Source organism: Typopeltis vanoorti, chromosome 22 (genome assembly GCF_054136105.1).
Source record: "Typopeltis vanoorti isolate ZY-2024b chromosome 22, IOZ_Tvanoo_1.0, whole genome shotgun sequence".
NCBI classification, from domain to species: Eukaryota; Metazoa; Arthropoda; class Arachnida; order Uropygi; family Thelyphonidae; genus Typopeltis; species Typopeltis vanoorti.
Window position 1 is genome coordinate 80,650,638 of NC_143570.1, and position 23,198 is coordinate 80,673,835.

Consider the following 23,198-nt stretch of genomic DNA (forward strand, 5'->3'; position numbering starts at 1 on the left):
GGGGGGTGAAGGCTAGATTTTTCTCTCAGAGTGCAATGCAAGATTGGAATGGATTGCTATTGAATGTTGTGAGTGCAAGCAGTGTGAATGAATTCAAGAATAAGTATGATAGCTGGTGTGTGTGTAGTATGTGGCCTTCCTTGATGAGTCTCTAACTCCATGGAGGTCTCTCTTAATAATAATAATAAGACAGTTGACCAGAATGACCATTTTAATTGATAGAAAATGGAAGTTCACTTTTATATAAATGATTAATTATAACAGTTAATTTAAAACCAGATAGTAATCACTTAAATATTATAGGAATCTTTGCTCCTGAAACAGCCAAGTTGCAGAAGGCAGACAACAAGATGGAGATTATTTTAATGACCTTCGTTAATGAAGGTCCATTAAAATAATCTAATCAAATGCAGCCATTTGTCCAAACTTCTAAAGCATTTGTATAAATGCAGATGATATTCACAAGAAAATCCTGTGATCATCAGTGGCAGAATCTATCAAATTATTGATGGTAACGATTTGCTGTCATTCTTTGCATGAAGGAGGAGTGAATTCTGGAACATGCATCTTTAAAACAGAAAAGATGCACAAACCATGTTTGCATAATTCCTTTTAAAATATAAACAATGTTCTGATTGTTTATTTAGAGAGAAAATAAAATTTTTTGTTTAATTAAAAATTCCATATGAGTACAAATTCTTATGAATTCAGTGTTGGATCCAGGATGTAATAAGATTTCTTGGTATTTTTGTAATTATTTTTTTTTTTAAACTTGATTGTTAATAGTACTAAACATATGAAATAACTTACATGTGTTATGTCACCAGTTTATTGAATTCATGTTAATATGATGTTTATATTATATATAAGCAAAAAAAACTTTTTTTTAAATTTCACTAATGAAATTGACACTTTAACCCTAACCATATCTTATTACCTGAGAGATAGTGATAGAAATTAATTTTAATTCACAATTAATTGTTACTTTACGACTAGAAAAAAACAGCCTAGATATAGTTTGTCTTATCACTAACATTCCAGTAGATGAAATGCTGCACTTAATTAAAGATCTCTTCTAACTGGACTTCTGTAGACTATTCAAGCATTGTCTCTGGTCTAATTATTTTGATTGAACAGTAATCTTTATAAACAACAGCAGTAGTAGTATGGGCTATCACAGTGAGTAGTGTCCCCCCCGCCTTCTCCCCCACTGATCTTTTCATGGAAAACTTTGAGACCTTTTTTTAGCTCAAAATACATCAAAACTCACCATTTGTCAGAGGTATATAGAGAACACAGTCAAAGTCTGGATGCATGACTCTTACTCCTTACAGAAGCTACTTCTTTCACTTAATTTGTTTCTATCCTAATATAAAATTCACATTCTGGATGTCTACAAAGAAACTAGATAATGATGATAAACCCGATTCTTTAGAGGACTTTTGCAAGTCTACTCATACTGGATACTGTCTTCATACTTCATCCCTTCACCATCCTCAGAAACCAGGCATAATCTACACTCTTAAAACTAGGCAATCTCTGTTCTAAATAATGAAGACAAACTGAAGGAAGGACTTCAAATCTTTTTACTTTTTTGTTCTTAATGAACACTCCAAATACATAATCATTATGATACTTTTTATTTATTATCTGTCCTTTAAGATCGCTACTCTGTTCAGGGATCACAACATTCAGCTCAAACTATTTATAGCTTTCTTATATCTCTGAAGGTGATGTTCCCTTCTGCAAGCACAACAGGAACCATGTTCCTGTGGTCTAGTCTACACATACTAGACAAGCCACAGCGTTTTTTTTTGGGGGGGGGGACGCCATGTAGCAGGTATGAATCCTGCCATGGGCATGGATATTTGATTTCACAAGAAGTTAAATTCTTGTTTAATCCTGTACTCTTGTGTGAGCAAAGAAAGTTTGTGTGTGAAGATGCTTCATGCACAGGCTTCGTTTGCTTGCAGTTGGGTAAAGGATTAAACCTGCTTTTAGCTTAAGCAACTTATGTTGGACACAGGAGGATCCTTTAGTTTAATCCTTTATCCAAGTGTAAGCAAACAAAGTTTGCACCTGAAGTATCTTCAGGACTGGGGCAACTCATGGTAAAGGTGGACTAAGTTCTCATCAATTTCCTTAGCATCCCATAATGCAAAGCACATCTCCTTGCAGGAGGATCCTGTCTAGAAATTACTTGAGAGATTTTACTGGCCTTCTGTCAAATATGATGTTAACAGTTATGTGCAGTCTTGTCATAGTTGCCAGTTAAGGAACCTCACATTCTTCTTATTGAAGGGCAAAGCACCTTTCCAATCTGAGAAAACTAGCAATATCTGCCTATCTGCAGATATTGCTAGTTTTCTTAGTTGTTTTGTTTGTGATTTATGGCTGAGGCAACTAAATTTACTAAGCCAGTATATCATAGCTGTAAACTGTGTGTGTTGTACTGATTAGTTTGCCTGTTTTGAAATGCAAGTGTGTCTGAGAGGAAAACCCTGCCACATCCTTAAGACACCATCTAACTCACCTTTAGTTGAAAACCCCTAAAAAGGTTCCTTGTATCTTGTTTGTGATTCACACTCATGTCTTTCCACCCAAAAGACATCATCATTGCCAACTGAGCTCTGGGGATTGGTCTGCTTATTATAACTAAGAAAGATCACAGATATGTCTTATATCTATGATCTAAAACATTTTCCTAAAACATTTTCATTCTCCGAACAGAAAACAAACACATTGGCTTGGCATTTCTTTTCTGATCTGTACATGGGTAGATGAGAAAAGTCCATGTTTGCATTTTCTGGTTATGGTCTGCTTTCCCCTTTTAACATCATCTCTTATTTCACATGTGGAATACCAAAACTCTGATGGATTTTTTTAATGAATATAATGTAAAACTGTGATATCTCTTTGAACAGCAGTAATATAAATAAATGAAGCTTACCTTGGAAAAAAAAATGAGTTGGCTTTAAAGAAGTTTTAAAAAAGACTCAGATACGAATAGGAATATAGATCTGGCTTTAGTGCAAGCCCATGCTGATTTTAAAAAAAGTTTTGGTATTATACCTATAGGAGTATTTGTAGAGTCGTGAAGAGATTATCTCCTACTTTATAAATTGGAGGATATCAATCACTTTAAAAAAATGATTGATATCCTCAAACATTCAAATAGAAGGTATTTAATAAAAGTGTGAAAGTAAGGTATATAGCACTGATGATGATATAACTGTCAGTAAGCATGGTTTTAAATCTAGTGGAGAGACTGCCAGTGAACTTAAACCAACCATTTACAAGTGACTACCTCAAAGGGGCAATCTCAAGTGCTGCAGTTTCCTGTCCAAAATAAGTGAAGAAAGCGCTGGCAGTTTTCTTGATTTGGTTTCGTTCTATAAGATTTGTCCCAATAAACCGATGGCTCAGTTAACTGGATTCTGCTACATATGAAAACCCGGAGGTACTTGCTATGTTTATATACAAATGCCAGGAACATAAACAGAAAAGTTTAAGTTTGTGACTTTTGTTTTATTGCCTTGGTGAGTATATTGTGGCCTAAGATTGTTGGCATTAGTGAAACCCTCAGTCAGATGTTGTAACTGTATTCAAGTGTAATGGGTATAGTATTTTTAGAAAGGACAGAAGAGATTGAAGAGGGCTGTTACTAATGATATCAAATGATTGAGTCTGTGAGTATTTAAGGTAGAAACTCGGCAATGATAGTAATAATGTTTCATTTTGGTGAGTTTGAAACTATCAGGTGTGAAGTAGAATATGAAACATTATTTCATATTCTACTTCAGTGGGGAGCTGCTAAAGGCCTGGCTGTTCAGTTGCTGGTCTTTGATAAAATTCTGCTCCTTAACCAAATCAGTTTTCTCTTATTGGACTGATTTTCATATTTTTCCTATTCTATTATAAACATATTACGTCCATAACCCCCTTCAGCCTCCAAAAAGCTTAGTATTCTTTTTGTTCTGAATATTACTTCTTTTCCTCAACTCCTAACTTTATCAGTCCCAAATCCATCCAATCTGATAGTATTGCTCTCACTTCTGGGATGGTGTCTGAAAAATCTCCCTCAGAATTCTAAATTGTATCCAGAAGACAGTTATTTGCTTAATAATTAGTGAAATCCTTCTTTCATTAATTCCCACCAATTGCCTTTTCATGGATGCCCTGTTTCTGCATTATATCTTTTCTATAGGTATTTCTGTGGTAGCTGAACTGGCTTCCACTATTTTTGGCATGAGTATTGTATGGAAAGCAAAGTCAGAGTACAAAAAAGAAATCTGCTGTGCAGGCTAAAGGCAATTCAAAATAATTTTTCCATTACACTGTAAGTGAAAGAAGGATGAATTGAAGAATAACTACCGAATGCAGATGTATCCATTTGTAAGAAGCAGTAGGGATTGTTCAAATAATGAATGCTCATTTTGCTAAGATCCACAAACATTGTGTATGCATCATAAAGCACAGGACCATCAATACACTTGAGGAGATAGATACATGAGGAGGATGTTGCTTAACCTGCATAAGAATTCAGCAATAGCGACACATGAGATGTCATAATGTATGCTGAAGGAGTGTTCAGCCAAACTAATTAAGCACCTTACCTGATTGCATAATTTGAGCTTTTAGAGCTTGGTAAGAACTTACATGCAAGAATCAGTTGACAGACATGCTATACTTTGTGAGGAACCACATGGCTTTACAAAAGAGAGTTCAAGCCTGAGCAGTTTGCTCATATTTTGTAATGTTATAGCAGAATTGGATGACGGGAATGGATACACTATGATGTTGTTGAACTTGATCAAAGCTTTTTGACAGGGTATCACATGAAAGGCTTTTGTATAGACTGGAGGATATTATCATCATCAAACACTTGGCATGTACTCACAAGGGGTGTACAGGATATTATGATGGTACTGCATGAAGAACTTACATCATTGCTAACTTCCTATCAACAATTTTCCCCGAAATCAGTCTGTTATCTGTCAAGACTCCAACATTATCAGATCTTATATTTCTGCCTTCTAAGGCATTTTATTGTATATCAATCCACCTATATCATGGTCTTTTTCCTGCCAACCTGGCAGAGAACACTTGTTTTGCTAATCTTTCCTCTCCCATTCTGTTTAAGTGACCATACCACCTGAGATTAGCTCTGCTAACGCATTCCTGGATGCTGACAATGTCAAGTTCTTTCCTAATATCCTCATTTTTAATATAATATTACCATTGATGCCATCTGTTCACGCCTCTAATCTTTCTCAGGACTCTCATATCTGCGGTCTCCAGTCTTTGATCAAGTGGTTTATATTTAACTCAGATCATAAGTTAAAATTAGTTTGAACACTGTCTTGTATACAGCTAATTTAGTGTTTGAACTAATTTCTCTCTTATTCCATATAAATTTATTCATTTGACTTCATATCATACTGATTCTATTGAGTTTTAATTTATTCATATTAAATTCATATTTAATTTACCGTCACACTAAAAATTGTGCCTAAGAAGCTTTTGTTTTGCTAATCTTTCCTCTCCCATTCTGTTTAAGTGACCTGACATTAGCTTTGCTAACACATTCCTGAATTCTAAGAATGTTAAGTTCTTTCATAATATCCTCAATTTTAATGTGATACTGCCATTGTAATGCCATCTGTTCATTCCACTAATCTTTCTCAGAACTCTCATATCAGAGGTCTCCAGTCTTTGATCAAGTGGTTTATATTTAACTCAGATCCATAAGTTAAAATTAGTTTGAACACTGTCTTGTATACAGCTAATTTAGTGTTTTGAACTAGTTTCTCTCTTATTCCATATAAATTTATTCATTTGACTTCCTACCATACTGATTTTATTAAGTTTTAATTTATTCATATTAAATTCATCGTCACACTAAAAATTGTGCCTAAGAAACTGAAATGTTTTACTATTCTACAAGTTCTTCATTCGCAATACAGTTGATATTTTCAGTGCTTCTGCCAATCTTCATTGTCTTTGACTTGTTATTACTGACCTTCATACCAAATCTGTTATAACTTATTCAATTTAGTCAGAGAATCTTGCAGACTTATACTGGATTTATTTAAAAGTATAACAATATCTGCATAAAGTGAAGAGCTGAGATTAAAATCTTTAATTTTGATATCAAGATTAATATTGCTTTCCTAGATAATGAATAACAAAGGGGATAATGTACATCCTTGTCTCACACCAGATTTAATGTCAAAACATCTTCTGTACTTCACTTCTAACTGCTGACTTACAACTCAAATAAAGACTCAGTATTGCTTGATATAATGCCCATTGATACCATATAACTGTAGCTTTTCTCTTGGCACCTTGTCATATGCCTTTTGCAGGTCTATAAAACTTAAATACAGATCTTTGTTATATTCCCACGATTTCTCAACTATTTGTCATGAAGTTAAAATCTGATCCTCACAGCCTCTATTTGGCCTTATTCAAACTTGTTCTTCACCAAGCTTCCTTTCCACAGTTTTTCTCAACCGTTTCTCAAGTATACTTGCATAAATCTTACCAGGAACACTCAGTTGGAAATACCTCTGTAATTCTCACATTCAGTTTTATTTCCCTTTTATATATGGGTATCAATCATTTGGAATTTGTCCTTCTGACTAGGTCTTCTGAACAATGCAGTGCAGCCACTGCAAGACTTTTATACCTCCATACTTGAGCATTTCTTGTTGAATATCATTTCAGGCTTTTGATGGCTTTTCTACTTCAAGTATGGATATATATTGCTGATTGCATGCCTGGTCAGTGTTTTTTACCATTGTGCTGTCACTGTTTGTTTCATTTATCAATTTTCTGAAGTAATTACTCCATACATCAATGATATACAAAAATATTTTGGGAAAATTTGGAGAAAAGAGCAAAGCTAATAATAATGGCAAATATCTGTTGGATTTCTGCTCAGGACATGGACTGGTTATTACTAACACCATGTTCCAACATAAAAATGTGCACAAATTCACATGGAGAGAAGAGGCTAGGAATAAGAAAAGTCTCATTGACTATGTTATTGTTGATAGTGATGTTTTCTCCCTGGTGCAGGACACCAGAGTGTACAGAGGATTTGAAATTGGAAGTGATCACTATTTAGTCTTGAGCAGGATAAAATTGAATTTCATATTGAAAACAATAACATGTAAGAAAGTTTTAAAGCGAATAAAAGTTGAGCAGCTCTCAGATGTAAACTGTAGACTAAAATACAGAAATATTATTGAAAAGAAAATGAAAGAGTTTGAGAACAGGAATCAAACCTTGGAGATTCAGTGGCAAACTCTGAAGGAAACATTGATTGATTCTGCCAGAGAGGCATGTGGTGAGGTTGTGTGCAAAGATAAAAAAATCAGAACTCCCTGGTGGACACAGGAAGTTAAAGAGGCAGTGAAGGAAAAGAAGAAAGCATATCAAAAGTTCCTGGCAAATAAGTCAGCTTTTACTCTTACAGAATACAGAGACAAATGTAAGAAAGCTAAACAGTGTGTAAAACTAGCTAAACAAAAGTCATGGGAGGACTTTGGCAAGAATATAGAAAATAAATATCAAGAAGGTGGCAAAATATTCTGGAGGTTGTTGAAGAAGCTTAGGAATGGAGGAAAGAGTGCTGTAAAAGGAATTAGAGATGATAAAGGTGAAATGAAAACAGGAGAAAAAGATATCCTTGAAGTATGGAGTAATTACTTTGAAAAACTGCTAAATGAAACAAGCAGTGATGACAGCACAGTGATAAAAAACACTGACCAGGCATGCAGTCAGGAATACATATCCATACTTGAAGTAGAAAAAGCCATCAAAGGCTTGAAATGTGGAAAGGCAGCAGGAGTAGATGATATTCGACCAGAAATGCTGAAGTATGGTGGTATAAGAGTCTTACAGTGGCTGCACTGCATAGTTCAGAAAGCCTGGACAGAGGGACGAATTCCCGATGATTGGAGTAGAGCTCTCATAGTACCCATATATAAAAAGGGAAATAAAACTGAATGTGAGAATTACAGAGGTATTTCCCTACTGAGTGTTCCTGGCAAGATCTATGCAAGTATACTTGAGAAACGGTTGAGAAGAATTGTGGAAGAAAAGCTTGGTGAAGAACAAGCTGGATTCAGGCCAAATAGAGGCTGCCAGGATCAGATCTTCACTTTACGACAAATAGTCGAGAAAGCATGGGAATATAACAAAGATCTGTATTTAAGTTTTGTCGATTTGGAAAAGGCATATGACAAGGTGCCAAGAGAGAAGCTATTCAATACGCTGCAGTTAAATGGTGTCAATGGGGCATTATATCAAGCAATACTTAGTCTTTATCTGAGTTGTGAGTCAGCAGTTAGAATTGAAGGAAGTACAGGAAGATGGTTTAATGTTAAATCTGGTGTGAGACAAGGATGTACATTATCCCCTCTGTTATTCATTATCTATATGGATCACATTATGAAGGAATGTGGTATTAAACCTGATATCAAAATTCGAGATGTTAATGTCAGCTCTTTGCTTTATGCGGATGATGTTATACTTCTAAATAAATCCGCTACAAGTCTGCAAGATTCTCTGACTAAATTGAATAGCTGTTGTAATAGATATGGTATGAAGGTCAGCAATAAAAAGACAAAGACAATGAAAATAGGCAGAATCATTGAAAATGTCAACTGTGTTGTGAATGGAGAACCTGTGGAACAAGTAAAACATTTCAGCTACTTAGGCACAATTTTTACTGAAGATGGTGAACTAAATATAGAAATAGACAACAGAATCAGCAAAGCTGGTATCGTGGGAAGTCAATTGAATAAATTCATATGGAATAAGAAAGAAATTAGTCGGAACACTAAATTAGCCGTATACAAGACTGTGTTCAAACCAATTTTAACTTATGGATCTGAGAGCTGGGTCAGAAGTAAAACACTTGACCAAAGACTAGAGACCGCAGATATGAGAGTCCTGAGAAAGATTAGAGGCGTGAACAGATGGCATCAATGGCAATATCATATTAAAAATGAGGATATTAGGAAAGAACTTGACATTGTCAGCATCCAGGAATGTGTTAGCAGAGCTAATCTCAGATGGTATGGTCACTTAAATAGAATGGGAGAGGAAAGATTAGCAAAACAAGTGTTCTCTGCCAGGTTGGCAGGAAAACGACCCAGAGGAAGACCAAGATATAGGTGGATTGATACGGTACAAAGTGCCTTAGACGATAGAAATATAAGATCTGATAATGTTGGAGTCTTGACAAGTAACAGACTGATTTGGAGGAAAATTGTAGATAGGAAGTTAGTAATGATGTAATTTTGTCATGTAGTACTGTCATATCCTGTACACCCCTTGAGGGTACATGGCAGGAATTTGATGATGATGATGATGATGATGATGATGATCAATGATATCTTTTCTCCAGTTCCTCGATGAGTCTAAGGACTCCTGGAGTTGCCCGAAATAATAATAATAATAAGAATAATCTCTGATTCCTTTTACAGCAATTCTTTCCTCCATTTCTTAGCTTTTTCAACAGCCTGCAGAATATTTTGTCACCTTCTTGATATTTATTTTCTATGTTCTTACCAAAGTCTTCCCATGACTTTTGTTTAGCTAGTTTTAAACAGTGTTTAGCTTTCTTTTGTCTCTGTATTCTCTAAGATCACAAGCTGACTTATTTGCCAGGAACTTTCAATATGCTTTCTGCTTTTCGTTCACTGCTTCTAACTTCCTGTGCCCACCATGGAGTTCTGATTTTTTCTATCCTTGCATACAACCTCACCACATGTCTCTCTAGCTGAGTCAATAAATGTTTTCTTCAGTTGTTGCCACCGAATCTCCAAGGTTTGTTTGCTATTCTCAAACTCTTCCATTTTTTTCTTGAATAATGTTTTTGTATTTTAGGCTTACGTTCACATCTATGAGCTGCTCAACTTTTATTTGCTTTAAATCTTTCTTACATGTTCTTCTTTTCAATATGAAATTCACTTTTATCATTCTCAGTACTAAGTGGTGGTGATCAATTTCAAATCCTCTGTGCACTAGTGTCCTGCACAAACAAGAAAACACTATCAAAATAACATAGCCAATGAAACTTTTGTTATTCCTTGCCTCTTCTGTCCATGTGAATTTGTGCACATTTTTATGTTGGAACATTGTGTTAGTAATAACCAATCCATATCCTGAGCAAAAATCCAACAGGTATTATTATTTTGCCATTATTATTAGCTTTGCTCTTTTCTCCAAATTTTCCCAAAATATTTTTGTGTCTGATAATCCTTTCCGACTGTGCTGTTTAGATCCTGAATAAGGACCAACTTTTCTTTTTTCATTGTGTTAATTGCTTTCGCTAAAACCTCAGAAAATTCCTCTACTTTTACTTAGTAGAACCTGCTGTGGGACCATAGGCCAAATAAGTCTCATTGTCCAGTTCCCCATTTTGATATTTGCTCACATCACTACTTGATATTGCCTGCCATTCAAGAAGATTAGCCTTGTATTTAGTGTTGAATACTATAGATAGTCCTTTTCCCTGTTTGTTATTGCCTGATTATCACATTTTGTATTTATTGCTTAGAAAGATCTTGCCAGTTTTTGTCTTTTTTGTTTTCAGTCACCCCTCTATTTATATCGATCTGATACCAATCCAATTCCTTAGCAGCTCCATTTCTTTGCCATACAGGCTTCTTATGTTGATAGTACCAATATTGATCTCTGGTTATGTTGAGTTGGGGAGTGTTTCAGGATTTGTTCCCATAGCTGACTTTTCACTGTTTGCCCTAGTTCCCTGACGAAAACAACAGCCCTTGTTAACCAGGTGACATCTCCGCTGGCATGAAATTCTGTAATATTGTACCATCATTTTATTTGTGGTTTAAGCCAATAAGAATGCAGTTTGGTCAGTTAAATTCCAAATTGCCAGCCCATCCTCGTTCATTCATTGTCCAGGTAGATACCTAACAGGGTGCACCACCAGAAGGTGAGGATTGGATATTAGGTCAGAAGCCCTGGTCAGTTCTCCCGGCATTTCTTTAAAAGTTATGTGGCAGTCTCCTCTCAGTTATACAGATTTGATACTTAAGCATCCCAAGCTCAGACTAAAAACTTCAAAAATATGAATTCTCCTTGAGAGGTTTTATATCTAGGTCATTTTATTTCACAAGAAGGAATAAAACCCGAGGCAGATCAGCTAAAAGCTATCTCATCTTTCCCTGTTACTAAGTAACTGTCAGGTGCCTTTCAGGAATGTTTAATTTTTATCAAAAGTTTATTTCTCATTGTTCTCTAGGTTCATCTGGAGTTCTAGAGAACAAAAGGCATTTGATCTCAAAGCAACATTGACTAAACCTCCTGTACTAATGCACCCTGAGTTAGGAAAAATCTTTTATATTTCTGCAGATTGGAATTGTACACAGGATTGTATTGCAGCTGTTATAGAGCAGATGGATGAAGGGAATTTAAGGGCAGTAGCTTATCTTAGTAGGGAGCTTAGTGCTGCAGAAAGGAATTATGGTGTGGTAGAAATGGAAACCTTAGCAGCAATTTATCCTTTAAGAAAGATGAAATATTTACTCTATGGTCGGGATATTCAAGTTAGATCTGATCACAAGCCATTATATTTTCTGAACAATTTTAAGGATACAAATCAAAGAATTATTAGATGGATATTAGAAGTACTAGAATTTAATTTAAAGATTTATGTGTGTGGGGCTAAAATGCTGTAGTGGAGTGTTTGTCTCGAGCTGTCACAACTGAAGACTCAGTGGAAAACCCAATTAAGAACCCCGAGAAGATTGTACATGTTAATGCTGTTTTCTCAGTTTAATTCATGTCATCTTTTTCTTGATTCTAGGGATGTTATGTTTATTAAGGTGGAAGATTCTAGAGTCAGTTCAAAACTGATTGTTCCATCTGTAATGATAAAGTGGGTACTAAACCAGTACCACTCATTATCATTAGCAGGTTGTGTAGGGTATACAAAAACTTCGCAAAGAATAGTAGATCAGTATAACTAGATAGGTTTAGCTAAGGATGTAAAGGATTATTTCCAATCTTGTCATAGATGTCAGATAAGAAATGTTTTTGTGGTAAATCTCCCTTACCGTCAGTCCTATTACCAGTTCATCCTTTTCATATCTAGATGCTTATGTTTTAGGTCCTTTGCAAACTTTGGACAGAGGAAATAAATTCATTTTTGTAGTAGCAGATATGTTTGCAAGATATCCTGAAGTTTTTGTAGTAAAAGATCAAAAAGCCGAGAGACCCTTGCTAGATGTTTCATAGGTGGGATAATCTGTAGATATGGTTGTCTAGAATCTTTATTGTCAGATAGAGATCCTAGTTTTACTTCCAAATTGTTGCAAGTGTGTAATCTGTTAAGCATAAGGAAAATTTTCACAATGGCCTGGCCTCAGTGCAATGGTCTTTTTAAAAGACTGAATAAATCTATAAAACAGATCCTCTCAAACTTATCACATGAGATAATAAAAGATTGGGATCTCTAACTTCCATAGGCCTTATTTGCTTACCACACAGCTATTTAATCTAGTATCTATCTAAGAAAACCCCTCTTTGCACTTTTTGGATTTGATCCTCTTTTTTCCTACTGATTTTAATTCATCTGTTGCCAATTTCCACAAAACAGTGGAAATTAGTTAGTGAACACAGTAGAGAGCCCTCATATAAGAGTGGATTGGCTATAAATAAAGCTACAAAGGAAAGAAACTTAGAACCTGGTCAACTTGTTTTATTTCAAGATAAGACTACCGTTAGAAAAAATGGAAAGTTGGGAGTGGGTGCTTCTCACTTTTTGGATTTGATCCTCTTTTTTCCTATTGATTTTAATTCATCTGTTGCCAATTCAGGATTTGAGGATATAGATGCATATCTAAGTGATACAGTGGAAAAGTTCACTATTTCATGGAAATTAGTTAGTGAACAATAGAGAGCCCTCATATAAAAGTAGATTGGCTATAAATAAAGCTAGGAAGGAAAGGAACTTAGAACCTGGTCAACTTGTTTTATTATAAGATAAGACTGCTTATAAAAAAACAAACAGTTGGAAGTGGGTGCAACAGGCCCATAAAGAATGCTGAAGAGACTCTCCCTAGTAGTTTATAAGATTGTAGATATTAAGCACCCTGATAAGATTATAGGGGCCCATTCAGATAGACTGAAGAAATATTATCTTAGTAAGTGGACTACTATTATTCCTGGGGAAATTTTAAAACAGTTGTGTATCAAGGAAGATCTTTTACCTAAATCTAGACAATCCAATCCTATATCCATTTTGTTTAAAAAAAAATAAACTGGATATAGGATTTGAATATAAGGAAGAAAAATATTGTATATTATAACTACTGGACTGAAAGACTAGTAGAAATTAGGCTTAAAGCATTAAGAGGGTAAAGAAGAAAACAGTAAAACATTTTACAAAGAACTGCAGAAAGGCATAGACAAAACGAACAAAGCTGACTATTGACTATTAGCAGGGGGATTTGAATGCCAGAATAAGAAACAGGAAATACAAAACAAACACAAGGAGATTTGATGAAAATATATGTAATCATAGTGGACACAAACCCTGAGATTTTGTCATTTATAATAATATGAGCATAATGAACTCAGTATTAGAACATAAAAAAATACATAAATATATAGTCAGTTATTGATTACGTTATCGCAAATTTTAAATTATCCGAGTTATCCTATATGTAAGAGCATATTGAGGCTTTGAATTAAACTCTGATCGTTATATTGTATTGGCAAAAATTCAATTTGGATCAGAATGGCTAAAAATAAATAGTGGAACATAATTGTCAGCCGAGTTGCAAAATTTCTTCATTACAAGATCCCTATACTAGGCGACAATATCAGAAATGCACTGATTTAAAAACAGAGACCACACATGAATCTAATGACACAGGAGGGGAATGAGAAAATCTGAAACAAATCCTGAAAAGCATAAACAGAATGCTCAATAAAGAGTAAATGAAATAGAAAAAGAAGACTATGAAACTGAAACAAAGAAATAGAAAAAAAAAATAATAATAAAAACAGAAATTTCTAAACTCCAAGATAGTAGATGAAAAAATAGAGTAAATATAAAAAAACAAGAAGTAAAGAAATAATATAGAAAGAGATGGAACAAATTTGGAACTCAACTAGAAAAAGATATATCTAAGCCACAACTACAATCTGTCCAATAATAAAATACATGAACAAAGAAATATAAGAAAAGGTCAAAATACAATGGATGTAGAAAAAGGATAACTTATTTTAAAAATCTCTGGACCGATGACAAGAAGTAAAAGTTATTATTATTACGTGACACCTCCAGGGAGTCCAAAGACTCATTGAGGGAGGGCACCTACTCTACAGCTGTCTCCACCACTCAATCCACCAACTACAACGAACCGCAACTACACCAACGCCATCTACCGTCCACCACTGGTATTTTCACAGCCAATCACAAACATCCATGTCCATGGTGGGATTAGAAACCCCCAGCCTTTTGGCTGAAGAGCGGGTACGCTAACCACTCAGCCAACCAGGCCGGCATTTTATGCAACAAAAAAATGATCTAAGAGAAAATATGTGTCACAACTAAAATATACAATAAGATGAAAAATAGATAAACACCAGGAGAAGATAACATAAACATGGAACTATATAAAAATGCAGGTGAAAAGTTTAGTGAAAGACTGAAATTCTTTAATATGATCTAAATTTCTGGAAAGACTTCAAACTTTTGGGAAAAAGCACTGACTATTCCAATTTATAAAAAAGAAAATAATGATGACTGCAATAACCAGTACAGTAACGAGAGTATGAAATGCCGGTGGTAAGTGTCTAACTTGCGCTCCCCCTAACCCTATGCAAGTGTCTAGCTTGCACCGCCGTAACCCAAAAATGAGAAAAATTTTGAAAAATTTAAATGTAACAAGTTAAATTTTACTGAATACAATATGTTAAATACTTACTATTAACTCCATCAAAATGAGTTGCAGTGTGTTGCAGAATTTGTGTGTCTAAAGTGGCATATTTTGCCAAAATTTAAAAATACAATATAAAATAGCGGACTTTTATATTTATTTATTTATTTTTATTTTTTATGTTTTGCGCTCCAAACCTAGTAGCGCCTGTGGCGGGCACCTCTTTTGCCATGCCCTGGTTACGGCACTGGCAATAACTATGGAGGGATTAGTTTGTGAAATTCAGATACAAAATATATGCAGTAATATTAAAAGAGAAACTAAATAGTATTGTAGACGATGAAGTACTAAAACAGAATGGATTCCAAAAAAGGTTGATCTTGCATAGACTCAATTTTTATTCTAAAATTATTAATCAAAAAGAGAAGAATTTCATAAAGAAACGTGGGCTTCATTAATTATGAAAAAGCATTTGATAAAAATTAATAAACAATTACTTAAATAAAGAGCCAATGCGTTTCATTTCGGCGATTTAACATTATTTTAATTTAAGGGGATATTAAATCCCACATTGTTTCAAAACAATAAGAAACTCGAAGCTCGGAATTGAAGAGTTTCATGCCAAATATAGTAAACTATAAAAGTATCGGTGGATACTAGCGTAAGTCAAAGCACGCAGCACAAACTAGGGCAACTCGTAGCAAAGGTGGGTAAAGCTCTGATCGCTATTCTTAGTATTTCCCATAATGTAAAAACACATCTTCTAGGAGATGTATGATGTTATACGTTATGGTGGAAGGTTACTACCAAGACCGGTTCCGACCTTTATTGAGGTCTCATCAGTGAGTAGGTAGACCAAATTAATACTGAGGGTATAGCAAAAAGAACTTATATATGCTGCTATGAGAGTTGTCAAACAGGCACACCCATTAAATTACTTAAATAAAGAGCCAATAGGCTTCATTTTGGCGATGTAACATTATTTTAATTTAAGGGGATATTAAATCCCACATTGTTTCAAAACCAAATAAGAAACTCAAAGATCGGAATCGAAGAGTTTCATGCCGAATATAGTAAACTATAAAAGTATCGGCGGATACTAGTGTAAGCCAAAGCACGTAGTACAAATTAGGTCAACTCGTAGCATCATTTCAATACATGATATTTGACCATTTCTGGTCAAATATCATCTACTCCTGCTGCCTTTCCACATTTCAAGCCTTTGATGGCTTTTTCTACTTCAAGTATGGATATGTGTTCCTGACTGTATGCCTGTTGAGTGTTTTTTACCACTGTGCTATCACATCTTGTTTTTTTATTTAGCAATTTTTTGAAGTAATTACTCCATACTTAAAGGATATCTTTTCCTCCTATTTTCATTTCACCTTAATCATCTCTAATTCCTTTTACAGTACACTTTCCTCCATTTCTGAGCTTCTTTAACAACCTCCAGAATATTTTGCCACTTTCTTGATAATTATTTTCTATGTTCTTGCCAAAGTCCTCCCATCACTTTTGTTTAGCTAGTTTTACACAGTGTTTTTCTCTAAGAGCAAAAGCTGACTTATTTGCCAGGAACTTTTAATATGCTTTCTTCTTTTCTTTCACTGCCTCTTTAACTTCCCGTGTCCACCATGGAGTTCTGATTTTTCTATCCTTGCAGACAATCTCACCACGTGCCTCTCTGGCTGAATCAATCAGGGTTTTCTTCAAGGCTTGCCATTGAATCTCCAAGGTTTGGTTCCTGTTCTCAAACTCTTTCATTTTTTCTTCAATAATTTTTGTGAATTTTAGTCTATAGTTCACATATGAGAGCTGCTCAACTTTTATTTGCTTTAAAAGTTTCTTACATGTTATTCTTTTCAATATGAAATTCAATTTTATCCTGCTCAAGACTAAATAGTGATCACTTCCAATTTCAATCTACAACTGTACACTCTGGTGTCCTGCACCATGGAGAAAACATCACTATCAACAATAACATAGTCAATGAGACTTTTCTTATTCCTTGCCTCTTCTCTACATGTGAATTTGTGCACATTTTTATGTTGGAACATGGTGTTAGTAATAACCAGTCCATGTCCTGAGCAAAAATCCAACAGGTATTTGCCATTATTATTGGCTTTGCTCTTTTCTCCAAATTTTCCCAAAATATTTTTGTATGTCTCACAATCATTTCCTACTCTGCTATTTAGATCCTCAACAAGGACCAACTTTTCCTTTTTCATGGTGTCAGTTGCTTTCTTTAAAGCCTCAAAAAATTCCTCCACTTCTACCTTAGTAGAACCTTCTGTGGGACCATAGGCACAAATAAGTCTCATTGTCCAGTTCCCCATTCTCATATTTGCCCACATCACTCTACTTGAGACTGCCTGCCATTCAAGAAGATGAGCCTCGTATTTTGTGTTGAATACTATGGCTACTCCTTCTTTTCCTTGATTGTCATTTCCTGAATATAACATTTTGTATTTATTGCTCAGAAAGATCTCACCAGTTTGTCTTTTTTGTTTCAGTCACCCCTATTATGTCGATCTGGTACTTATCTAATGCTTCAGCTAGCTGCATTTCTTTGCCATTCAGGCTTCTTATGTTGATAGTACCGATCTTTAACTCCTGTGATGTTTAGTTGGGTTGGTGCTTTCAAATTTGTTCCAGTAGCTGATTTTCGCTGTTCGCCCTGGTTCCCTGGCAAAAATAGCGGGGGCTTTGTTTAACCGGGCGATGCCCAAGCCGGCATGAAATTGTGTCATGTTGTACAATCATTTTCTATATTGGTTTAAGCCAATAAGAATACAATTTGGTCAGCTAAATCCCAAATTGCCAGCCCATCCTCGTTCGTTCAGTATCTAGGTAGATACCCAACAGGGTGCACCACTAGAAGGTGAGGATTGGACATTAGGTCAGAAGCCCTGGTCGGTTCTCCTCATTCCTTTAAAAGGCTATGTGGAGGTCTCCTCTCAGTTATGCAACTTTGACCCTTAAGCATCCTAATAGGAGGTATTTATTAAAGTTTCTTTTAATATTAATTAAAAGAAACTTTAATAAATACCTCCTATATTTGGACAATGTCACATCGCCATCTTCATGGGAACATACAACAACGCAATGCATAATACAATGATGACACGTGCATGCAGGCACTACAAAAAGGAAATGAGGCAGAAGAGAGAAAACTACTGTTGTTCCTAGAATCCTAAAGGTGCCTCCTAGTGGGCTATATTGAGTTGTCCTGGCTGTTAGGCTTAAGTTTTCAAGATGCAAGCTTCTTGCTGAGGTTTGGAAAGTTATTTAGAACCGAGGGTAATTCCATGAACAATCTTTCATATTTAAATTTTCTGCTGTGTATTAATGTGACTTTCTTCCAACGTATTCTGTGGCGGGTATCCAGAGAATGGTCTGCAAGCCCAGAGTGGCTGTAATGGTGAAACTGGATGTAGTCTTTGTGTTCTGAAATCCTGACATTTGCTGTCCTGTCTGTTTGGCCAAAGTAGGACAGTTTACAGCTGCATGAGACCTGGTATACCCTAGGTAGGTCTAGGGGAAGTGGTTGGTTTTTTGGTGGAGCTGATGAAGGATGCCAATTTTTATATGGTTTGTAACAAGAAGTCAGGTCATATTTTTTTAAGATTTTGGTTAACTTTTCAGAGGTGCCCTGGATATATAGAGAACGGTGAGGGATATAGTGTAATCTTTGTTATGAAAGGGCGGGGGGGTAACTGGTTTTAATATTTTTTGGAGATTGTAGCCATTGGCTAAGAAAGTGTTGAGGATGTGGTTTAGTTCAGCGGTAAGGGCATTATCATCTGAACAGATTAATTTTGTCCTGTTATATAGTGTTTTTATAACCCCATATTGTTGTGAGGGGGTGGGGGGGCGTGTTGCTGGTGAAAATATCTGCCTGTATGGGTGGGTTTTCTGTAAACAGAGAAAAGGGAGGCCGTTGTTTTTCCTCTCTTTCCAAGGTGCGGTGGATTCTAGGATGTTGGTTGTTTAAGTGTGTTAAGAAGGAGTGGAGTGTATCTGAGCCATGTGGCCAAATAGCGAACACATCTGCAACGTAGCGAAGCCAAACAGTGAATTTTTGTGGGGCTGAGTTTAAGGCTTTCTCTTCAAAAGTCTCCATAAAGAAGTTGGCCAGGCGTGAGGAGAGTGGTGAACCTATGGCTGTCCTCTATCTGTTTGTAGAATTTTCATTGTGAACTGAAATAGAGCTGAGATATCGGGAGGAAATTTTGCTTGGATGAGCTCTAAGGTTTCCTTGAGAATTTGTGAATAGGTAGGAGATGTCAAAACTGACCATTATGTCAGTATGTTGGAGTGAGAGGTTTTCTATACTGGCTTTGAAGTGGGCTGATTTTTTTATGTGATGATGATGTATTGCAATATAGTGTGTGAGAACTCTGGCTGAATGTTTGACTAATTTCTATGTGGGGGAATCAATGCCATCCACTATGGTACGTAATGGCACATTTTGTTTATGTATTTTTGGAAGTCCATATTTTCCGGGGGGGGGGGGTCTAGAGTTAAAAGGTTTTAGTTTGTTGGTAACCTCTACAGGCCAAGAAGTGACCTTCTTAAGGAGCTTTTGGAGTGTTCTAATTTGGGAACTCTTGGGATTATACTCAATAGGGAGGTAGGTAGTTCGATCTAACAGTAAAGCATTAAGCTTACATGTGTAGTCGGTGGTTGAGAACCACAATGGCATTTCCCTTATCTGCTTTGGTGATTACTATTTCCTTGTTTTTCTTCATTTCTTGTAGAGCTTTATATTCTCCTTTGGATAGGTTGGTTTTTGGTGGTCTTGCTTTGGTGAGAACACTGACCACATTCAGTCTGATATTGTTGGCGATATGGTTTGGAAAGTTGCAAATACCACGTTCTATCTGAATCATTATTTCTTCGGTCGGTATTTTCTTAGGAGATATGGTGAAATTGTGGCCACGTGCCAGTGCGCCGAGTGCCTCAGGCTTCAAAGTAATGGAAGAAAGGTTGATTATCGTGTTGAGTGGTTGTTCAGGTTCAGAGATAGAGTCTACAAGATATGTATGTGAGCATTTAATTATAACAAATCAAATAAGGAAACAACATAATTAATTCAGAAATTGATGTGAAAACGAGATAATGGATTTTGAAATCTGCGGAGTATGGAGAATTTAGTCTTTTTCATTGACTTCCTCGGCTGGGTTCACCTTCAAACAATAAGCGATTGACAATAGGTACATGTTGAGTCTGTTTTCAGCTTTGTACTGAGGATGTTGCTGTACTAGGGAGAAAATGCGTTCTTGGTCACGTAGGTACCGGCTATTTACAGGGGCCCTGATGTTTCTTTGACCTACAAGAAGGCGTGTTATATCTTTTTCATTCTGCCTCTGTTCCTTCTTCAGGGAATCAATGAATCTCCAAAGTGATGGATGGTACACCACCATTAACTACTAGAATTTGTTATGCCAATCTTCTACACAATTGTTGGTTCTTTGTGTCCCATTGATGACCAAATCATGGACATTCCATATCTCGGGTGGAAAGTGAGGGTTTTCTTCCTCTTACACCCTCGAGCTCGATGCCCTCTGATGTAAACACGTTCAACATACAATGTCATTACTTCCAGGTCTTCCGAAACACACTCTGCAATGTAGTCAGATACCCCAAGTACGTCGTTGATTGTCACGAATGGCAAGCTGAACATCATTGATGCTTCTTCACGTATAGGGCTTCCTGCAACTTTATACTGCTGTGACAGACCTAAAGCCGCCATATGTAACCAAAGGGCCTGAGAAAAGTGAAATAGACAACACTTTATATTTGCATTAGGAAATATTTCCCGTGCAGCATTCATATTTGCCAGCAGCTCGAAATCCATCATAACGGTATGTAGATTCACAATGATTCCTGCTTGTTTTGCAGTGTTGATAACATGCTGATATATTGATGATATATATATAGTCTCAGTTTTTTGCAGGAGTTAGAGCATACACCAGAGGCATGACATACTCTCGAAATATTCCATGCATAGTAAACAACTGAGCAAATTGTGAGGGGGCAGTTTTAAATGTGCCATCGGAGAAGATAATGTCAGTCACTTCAAGTAATCTTAGGTTCTCCGTTGTGGCAAAAACAAGAAGACTATCCTCTTCCTGTACACCAGAATCATAAAAAAAAATCTGTCATGATTTAACGTTACTTGATATTCTTCTGATATCTCAACGCCAACCAAATTTGCGAGAGTACGAGGCCTTGAAGTGTTCTGCCATCTATTGACTTGCCTCCATAAACTATTCCTCTCTGGCAACATAAGTAATACTTCATCTTGCTGAACTTGTCCTATAACCATATGCACAGCGTGTGAGGGTGGTCCATGCATATTACCTTGAGCCCTTCTCTTTAGATTATTTTTAACTTTCCTAACCTGATTCATGTTGGTGATCGTCTTTGTACACCATGTTGTTGTCTAAACTAGTAGTTATGATGCACCTAGCATTGCAACTGTCACGAACCTCGCATCGCCAATACAGTCTAGTCTTATAAGAGTGAAAATGATAACAATAATTTTGTAGATAAAGCATTGGTTTACCCCTGTCACTCATCACAATTTCCGCCATATTCAGCACTGCCAAATTTTAAAGATAAATTACAAAAAAAATTTTAATGTCAACTGACTATTATTAATGATCACAAGTTACTTATAACTCCTTGGACTAATATGAAGAACTGGACAAATAGCATTGGACGAATAACCTCAAACCCAAGTGCTTTCAGGGCATTTTTCCAATTATTTTCAATTGGACGAAATGTCCTAATGGACAAATAAGATTGGATGAAATGTCATACTGGACGAGAAAAGTAATGGACGAGATTTTGATTGGACAAACTGTCCTGAAACCTGCATATCCGTTTCCACTTCACTCAACAATTTTTTTCATTCTCTGAACACTGAATCCATTCAGGTGCAAACCATCCTTCTTGCATAAGTCCTTTCACCCATCAAACTTACTCCACACATCTGCAAACTCCACATTATTCCTCTTGCATAACATATGCAAGAGTCATTCGCTATTATGGCCCTCCTTCTCAGCTCTACTCTGTCATACCAGAAAACCCAATACAAAGTAAAACATTGATATAATATTAAACAAGTAAATACTTTTAGATACCTGATATGTATCTTATCATATGAAGATGAAAAAGTTCATCACTATCATCATCAAATTCCTGCCATGTACCCTCAAGGGGTGTACAGGATATGATAGTACTACATGAAAAAAATTACATCATTATTAATTTCCTATCTACAATTTTCTTCCAAATCAGTCTGTTACTTGTCAAGACTCCAACATTATCAGATCTTATATTTCTATCGTCTAAAGCATTTTGTACCGTATCAATCCACCTATATCTTGGTCTTCCTCTGGGTCGTTTTGCTGCCAACCTGGCAGAGAACACTTGTTTTGCTAATCTTTCCTCGCCCATTCTGTTTAAGTGACCATACCACCTAAGATTAGCTCTGCTAACGCATTCCTGGATGCTGACAATGTCAAGTTCTTTCCTAATAGCCTCGTTTTTAATATGATATTGCCATTGATGCCATCTGTTCATGCCTATAATCTTTCTCAGGACTCTCATATCTGTGGTCTCTAGTCTTTGGTCAAGTGTTTTACTTCTGACCCAAGTCTCGGATCCATAAGTTAAAACTGGTTTGAACACTGTCTTGTACACAGCTAATTTAGTGTTCCGACTGATTTCTCTCTTATTCCATATGAATTTATTCAATTGACTTCCCACCATACCCGCTTTGCTGATTCTGTTGTCTATGTCTATATTTAATTTACCATCTTCAGTAAAAATCGTGCCTAAATAGCTGAAATGTTTTACTTGTTCCACAGGTTCTCCATTCACAACACAGTTGACATTTTCAATGATTCTGCCTATTTTCATTGTCTTTGTCTTTTTAATGCTCACCTTCATACCATATCTATATTACAACAGTTATTCAATTTAGTCAGAGAATCTTGCAGACTTGTAGCAGATTTATTTAGAAGTATAACATCATCCACATAAAGCAAAGAGCTGACATTAACATTTCCAATTTTGATATCATGTTTAATACCACTTTCCTTCATAATGTGATCCATATAGATAATGAATAACAGAGGGGATAAAGTATATCCTTGTCTCACACCAGATTTAACATTAAACCATCTTCCTGTACTTCCTTCAATTCTAACTGCCGACTTACAACTCAAATAAAGACTAAGTATTGCTTGATAT

General features: G+C 35.8%; 1 protein-coding gene across 1 annotated transcript in view; it reads left to right on the forward strand.

Annotated features, from left to right (window-relative positions):
- LOC150094514 (SAP domain-containing ribonucleoprotein) overlaps positions 1-23,198 on the forward strand; it is a 282,266-nt gene that overhangs the window by 58,930 nt on the left and 200,138 nt on the right. The window lies entirely within an intron of this gene.